Here is a 7,344-nt window from a genome sequence, read left to right on the forward strand (position 1 = left end):
CTCTCCCATTGTTTCCCTGATTACACCATACAAGTCCAGAGCTGGGATGGGAGGGGGGAAGGGAATGAGAAGGATGGAGAGGACCCAGGGATGTCTGTGTATTGATAACATTTGGCACTCTCTCTGATTGGAATGATAGGTTGTTGTTTTTTTTTCTTCAGCTGGGCAGAGGCAGGCCTTTTGAGTATCTCCTCCCTGAATCAGTTATTTCAAGGGACCTGAAGGCTGTGCACCTTCTGCGTGTTCCAGCTGGACCTTACCCAGACACACACTAGATTGTGTCAACAGATGGTGGGGGGGAGGGGGGGAGGACCAAGACAAACAGAACAGTATTTTAAAAAAAAAACTGAATATATAATATTTAGCAGGAGTGGAGGGGGAGGGGGAGGCAATTATAATGAAGAAAGCATTTTGCATTGATTTTGTGAACAGTGATATGTTCAGCTAGGGGACTCTAGACTCAGTGGTTCCTTAAGCTTCTGTCCTGCCCCTTAGCCTGGGCACATAGGACAAGAATACCTTTGTTTGCAGTTTTTATTTGCCAGGTCACACTGAAGGTAAACAGAGAGGCTTTGTGATGTAATGGGAAGAGAACTAGATCAGAAGTCAGGGGACTTGGGGTTCCAGCTCTGGCTTTGACACTTGCCAGCTATGGAACCTTGGGAAATGCAATTCTACAAATATTTCTCAAGGGTCTACTGTGGGCTTTAGTGCTTTGTACATCTGGCCCTGGGGATCTGAAGGCAGAGAGCACAGCTGACAATCTGCTGGGGAGATAGGACCAATGCAGATTAAGTATGAGAGGAGGCCTGAGGTGCCAGGAGAGATCTCAACAAAGGAGTGCTAAGGGAAAGTGAGAAGGGAGACATGGCATCCAGCTGGGGCGGAGATCATGGAGGGCTTCCCAGCAGAAGAGGCCCTGGTCTAGGGCTTGAAGAACCCCAGAAGCCTGGCATGAGGAGGAAAGGCATTCCAAAGAAATGCATGGAGGTAGGAGGAGATGAGAACCAGACCTAGAAACATGATATTCAGAGGCAGCCTAGTAGAGGGGAAACATCTGGAGTCAGAGGGACCGATTCACTTCCTACCATTGACTTACTACCCACGTGACCTTGGACAAGTCACTTAACTTCTCTGGCCCTCAGTTTCCTCATCTGTAAAATGAAGGCTCTGGAGGGTGTAGCCCTGGAGGCCTCTTCTAACTCTAGCATTATGATCCTCATTCCATTTCATGTGAAGTACATCAGATAAAGACATATGGGATAGGTCTGGAGAGGGAGGCTTTGAATGGGTAAGATGTTTATATTAATATTTTGGTATTAGAGAGTCACTGAAGGGTTTTGAGCCCCAAAGTATCACAATCGGAACTGTACAGCAAGTGGCCTCTCCTTTCTAGGCTTTGGTTTCCTCCTCTGTAGAAAAGTAGGTTGTAGAAAGTGATTTCTCAGACTCTTCCCTCTCTGAATTGAAATGATTCTATAAGAATGAGATAGAAACAGGATGGGAGGGGCCTCTAGTTAGCCTGTGGCTTAGTAAAGCAGAGCTTTGTGGCATTGAATGGAGTGGTAAAAGGACTGGTTTAGAAGATCTAGATTCAAATCCCAGATCTATTCCTTGATACCAGAATGACCTTGAGCAAGCCTCTTTCTCTCTCCTGGACATATTTTCCACAACTGTGGAATGAGTGGGGAGGGGGAGAAGATGTCAGCATTGATAGTGTCTTAAATTTTCTTCCAATCAATCAATAATCATTTTAAATGCCTAGTATGTGCTTGACATTATTCTAAGTACTGGGGAATAGAAAAGGAAATAAAGACAGCCCCTGTCCTCAAGTAGCTTCTATTCTAATGAGAGAGACAACATGCAAACATATGTATCCAAAGCAAGCTATATGTGGAATAAATGGGAAATAATTAAAAACGTGAAGTCCCTGGAATTAAGAGGGATTAGGGAAGGTTTCCTGTAAAGGTGGGATTTTTAGATGGGACTTAAAAGAAGCCAGGGAGGTCAGTAGTCAGGGAGGAGGGACTGGAGGACAGTTAAAGAGAATTGCCAAAGTCGAGAGATGGATGGTGTATCTTCCAGATTTGACATTTATTCCATCTACGGCTCAGAGAAGTTACAGAAAAGTCTTTATGGTATGGCTGGTTGCTTCTTACCCTAAACCTGTCAAGGCCAAGGTCATGTGATCAACAGGCCTGCCTAGCTCAGGGAAACCTAGAGAAAGCTTTGTGTCTACTCCTAACTCCTTTACATCACCAGTTGCTTCAACCTTTGGTCTTTGGGACCTGAGTCTCAAGGAAGGGACCCTATTGGATAAAAAAAGAAAAAAATGTAAGGGGGGTACAATGTTAAGATCAGTGACATAGAAAAAAGGCTAGATGGGGGCCTAAGGTGAGCAGCAGACTTAAATTCCTACTCTGAGGACAAAAAAAATCTGTTACTTTTAGGTTTCCACTGTACCCCTAACTTTCTCACCTTTCCCTAGCTCTCAGATCATAGTCCTCCTCTGAGAGCACTGACTCACACTTCAGGTTGATGGGCTCCCAGGTTTTAGAGCTGAAAGGAAATTTGGAGAAAATTGAGATCAATTGTGTCAAATTCAGATAGAAATTGGGACCCCTACATTGCATAACTGATTGCATATTGACTGAAAACCATATATTAACATTATCTATGCTCTATAGCATTTTTAGGTATTTTGTTTAATATTTCCCAATTACATTTTAATTTGGGCAAGACAGCACTCAGGAGTTCACATACGTTTTTGATACCTGTGATCTAGACCAAGAACTTCATTTAGGAGATGAGACTGAGGTTTAGAGAGGGTAGCAGCACGAATACATTCCAGAGATTTCACAATAGTGAGATTTTTTCCCAGTCTCCATTCTATCTTAAAACTCTAAAAGTCTCTTCTCTCTGTCTCATGACACTTCGGGGTATCGTCCCTTTCTAGTTCCCTCTTCCTCTTCTTTCTTTAGTTTAAGTGTGATGATTGGGGCATGCCAGTCATTGTTTTGTGCCCAAATTTGTACTCACTGTAGCCCTATGGGGGATACCCAGACCACCTGAGCTGATAGCCTTTCTGAATGGAGGGATGCTCAAGGGTAGTCAGATCTGTAAGAATCGGAGATTATGTGGGGAGGGGGCAGAGTAAAGGCAGGCAAGGGAAGGCAGAGGGTGCCTTAACTTCATGCTATAACAGAGAGATGCGTCTGAATCTGGGAAAGTCACTAAATAAATTTCTTTGAACCTCAAGAACCTCATTTGTAAAATGAGGTGTCTGGACTACATGACCTCTTAGGACCTTTCTAGCCCTAGATCTCAGATCTTTATCGATCCCTGGTGTGGGTAGGTGATGCACAGAGAACCTTGAGCTTTGGGGGAGTCAGATCCAGGATTGTTATCTTTTAATGAATGTGCTAATGTGTGGGAAATTAATATTAAATTATAGAGGAAGTCAAGGAAGGTAGCAAACACCAATCCTGTTTAGAGATACATGAGAAATAAACACAGGAGATTATTGTAATGACCACCTAATTTGGTATCCCTCCCTCTAATCTTTGCCCAGTTCAAACCAGGCTCTCCACATCCTCTCTACCAAAGTGCTTTACCTTAAATGAAGGAGAGTGACCAGGTCACTCCCATCCTCAATACATTTCAGTGGCTCTTTATTTCCTCTAGGATAAAATATAAACTCACTTTGGCTTTAAAGGCCCTTCAAAACTTGTTTTCAACCTGTCTTTCCAGCTTTATACGTTATTCGCCTTCTCATACTTACTGGTCTAGGCCCAAACCAGCATCCTCTCTGTTCCTAACTCTGTTTCTGTCTTTGTACCTTCCATTTGACACTCCCCTCTCTGAAAAGCACTCTCTCCTCATCGATACTTCATAGAAATCCTCCCTTTTATATTGTGTAGTTCAATCACCTATACTTAGTCCTTTCTGACTTCCTCTGGGCTAGTATCCTTCCTCCCTAATATGAATTTCAATACTTTATGGCTATTTTCTGTTTTCTGCATGTATATGCATATGCACACATACATACAAATGCACATGTTATGTCCTCCATAGATTATAAACTCCTTTAGAGCAAAGATTACTTCATTTTTGGGGTCATTTCCCCCATTTTGGCCTATTATAGCACCTGCACATAGTAGGTACTCAATGTTTGTTGATTGATTATCATAGATTATCAAATTAAAGACCTTCTAACAACTCAGTCATTTATCAGATGAGGACAAAGAGAACAGAAAAGCTGAAACAAATATTTATCAGACACTTACTATTGGATCTAGGTTTTAAGGAATAAAGTTAAATAAAACCCCAATCCTACCCTCAAAAAAGTAATCAGTTGAGTACAGGGAGATATGACATCTAAATAAGTGAATTTAAAATAAATCCTGATTGAATTGCATTGAATTTTTAAAATTTGTATTCCTAGCTCCTAGTAAAGTGCATAGAACTCAATAAATAAATATTTATCAATTGATAAATTTAATATGAATTAGAAATTGTATCTAAGAAGAGTTCAAAGTGCTTTGAGATCACATTAGGGAGGAATCAATCACTTCTGGGGCTGTAGAGGCTGGAAAAGTCTCATTGAGTAAGTAACATTTGAACTGGGTTATGAAGGACAGAATGAGAATTAAAGATGGGGTGAGGACATTCCAGGTGTAAGGAACATTGTAAGTAAAGTCTAGGAGGGCAGACATATTGTGAGAAGAGTAATAGTCCAAAGCAAGAGTCTGTGAGAGAGAGAGAGAGAGAGAGAGAGAGAGAGAGAGATTTGGCAGGGTTGGGGGAACATTGAATGTCAGGCTGAGGCAAAGGCTTGATTTGTCTGTGTAAAGGCAGTACTAATTACAGACATTTATGAGAACGGCTTACCCTTTATGGCAAAATATCACATGCACAATAACTTACTCAGAGCTTTGAGAGATGTCAGATTAATTTTGTTGTAAGTTTTATTTGATTATAGCATTGAACTTTTCATGTGTGTTCAGGCTTCTGTTGTTTATGTAGCCTGGTCCTCTATTCACAACTTAAAAGGGATTAAAAGGCACATTGTCTGCACTTGGCAGGAATCTGGGGTTTAGCAAACGTTTCTGTTTGATCAAACCCAAATGGGACTGTTCCCAGAACTTTTCCATTAGAATCTCTGATTTGGTTCAGGGATACTTTAACTACTCTGCATCCTCAGAGTTTTTTGGAATCCTGACCCTTTTTTTTCCCCTAGTATTCATTTACTTGAAAGCCTGAACTTGAATAGGAAATTGACCCAGCTCAGATAGTTCTAAGACTTCAAACTTGGTCAGAACAGTATCTCAGGGGTGGAGAACCTGTCACATGTGACCCTTGAGGACCTCAAGGATCACATAAAGTTTGGATTTAGTCAAAGGGCCACATTTGACTTCAAGGCCGCAGGTTCCCCACCCCTGGTCTAGTTCATTCCACATGACATGTCCTTCTTGCTGCAACACACAAAATCCTTCATCTCAGGGAGTACTTATTGAGTACTGCTGTGCTATAAAGGTGTTAGGAAACATAAAAAACAGAAAAAAAAAATATGACATGTCCTCTACCCTTAGGAGCTCACAATCTTTCTAGGGAAACAAGAAATGCACCTTGAGAAAATAATAGAGCACTAGGAAGGCCATAGTTGGTCATGAAATGAAGAGAAAAGGGGGCGGCTAGGTGGTGCAGTGAGTAGAGTACCCATCCTGGGGTCAGGAGGACCTGAGTTTAAATCCGGCCTCAGACACTTAACACTTACTAGCTGTGTGACCTTGGGCAAGTCACTTAACCCCAATTGCCCTGCCCTACCCCCTCCAAAAAGCAAAAAAAAAAAAAAAAGAGAAAGAGAGAAAAGTATTGATAGGAGTTATTAAAATTTGAGATAGTCCTTGAAGGAGTGGGGGTTAAGACAGAAAGTTAGACCTGGAAAAGAGAATAACAATGAAAAAGGAGGGTGAGCTAAGCACTTTGAATCAAGTAACAGGTACTTATTAATCAGTCAACAGACGAGTATTGATTCTTGCTATGTGGTAGGCAGTGGGTTAGGTGCTGGAGAACCAAAGACCAAAAACAGTCTTTGCTTGAGGAGCTTAAACTCTACTAGAAGCAAAATCTACCCAGATAAATGCAACACTCAGTGCTGATGCGGTTGGAGCATTACGGGGGGGTCTATGCTTTCCTTTATTATTTCTCACAACCAGAAAGGGACAACCTCCCCTGGTCTCCCTGAATTCTAATGCTATTACATACATACATACATACATACATACATACATACATACATACATACATACATATATATATATATATATAACACTTGTTTCTGCATAGTTATTTGCATGTTGTCTCCTTAAAACTGTAAAATCTGAGAGCAAGAATTGTCTTTTGGCTTTTTTTGTATCCCCAATACTTAGCACAATGCCTGGCATATAGTAGGCATTTAATAAATGCTTATTGACTGACTAGCTAACTCTCTAGTTCCCTTAACAAAAAAGGAGCAGATTTTAGCATCTGGTACCAGCTCTTCAGTCCTCACCTGCACTGTTTCTAATCAGCTCCTTCTATTAAGAGAAATCTAAGTGACCTCTAGTCCAAGTTCTAGGGTACTGGGTGGGGGAGTTATAGGATAAGACTATATGATATAAAGATACATATAAATAAGAATAGACTAAAATAGAATAAAACTAAATGGTGACTTTATAGACCTCAGGGAGGTCTTTTAACTTCCCAAATCAGAACTAGAGAATCCTAGCAGAGAAAGTCATTCTAAAACACAGACTCCACCCCCCAGGGCGGCTACTTGTAGAAATGGATAGAGTACCCATCCTGGAGACAGGAGGAACTGAGTTCAAGTCCAGCCTCAGACACTAGCTGTGTGACCCTGGGCAAATCACTTAACCCTGGTTACCTCCAAAAATAAAACATAAAACACAGACTCCTTCCTGGCTACTCCAACTTGCTCTTGGACATCAGTTAAAGGCATGCATGTAAATACACATGGCTTGGACAACCCCTGTTCTTAAAAAAGGAGGGGGAAAATTAGTACAAAGAAAATAGCTTACCTCTAAAGAAAGAATACCCTAAAATGAAACACTTGACTGGAAAACTAAGGCGGGCAGGGAAGTTCCATAGAGACAATTCAGTTCCTCTAATCTTAGAAAGAATACATTGATCCAAAGCTTCAGCCACCTACATGGTTATCCCCCATTGTCCTGACTTCTCTCCATGGACCTGGGAGGGGAAACCTGATGCTGTCATTGCTATACTGTTCCCAATCACTTTTCTGCCCTACAGTATTCTCTCCCTCTCTCTCTCTCCCTCTCCCTC

General features: G+C 41.4%; 1 long non-coding RNA gene across 1 annotated transcript in view; it reads left to right on the top strand.

Moving 5' to 3' along the window:
* The window catches only part of LOC138147262 (uncharacterized), a 95,637-nt gene that overhangs the window by 45,734 nt on the left and 42,559 nt on the right, over positions 1-7,344 (top strand). The window lies entirely within an intron of this gene.

Source organism: Petaurus breviceps, unplaced genomic scaffold (assembly GCF_028583685.1).
Source record: "Petaurus breviceps papuanus isolate PSGF00001 unplaced genomic scaffold, PetGlider_PUasm1.0 140, whole genome shotgun sequence".
NCBI lineage: Eukaryota > Metazoa > Chordata > Mammalia > Diprotodontia > Petauridae > Petaurus > Petaurus breviceps.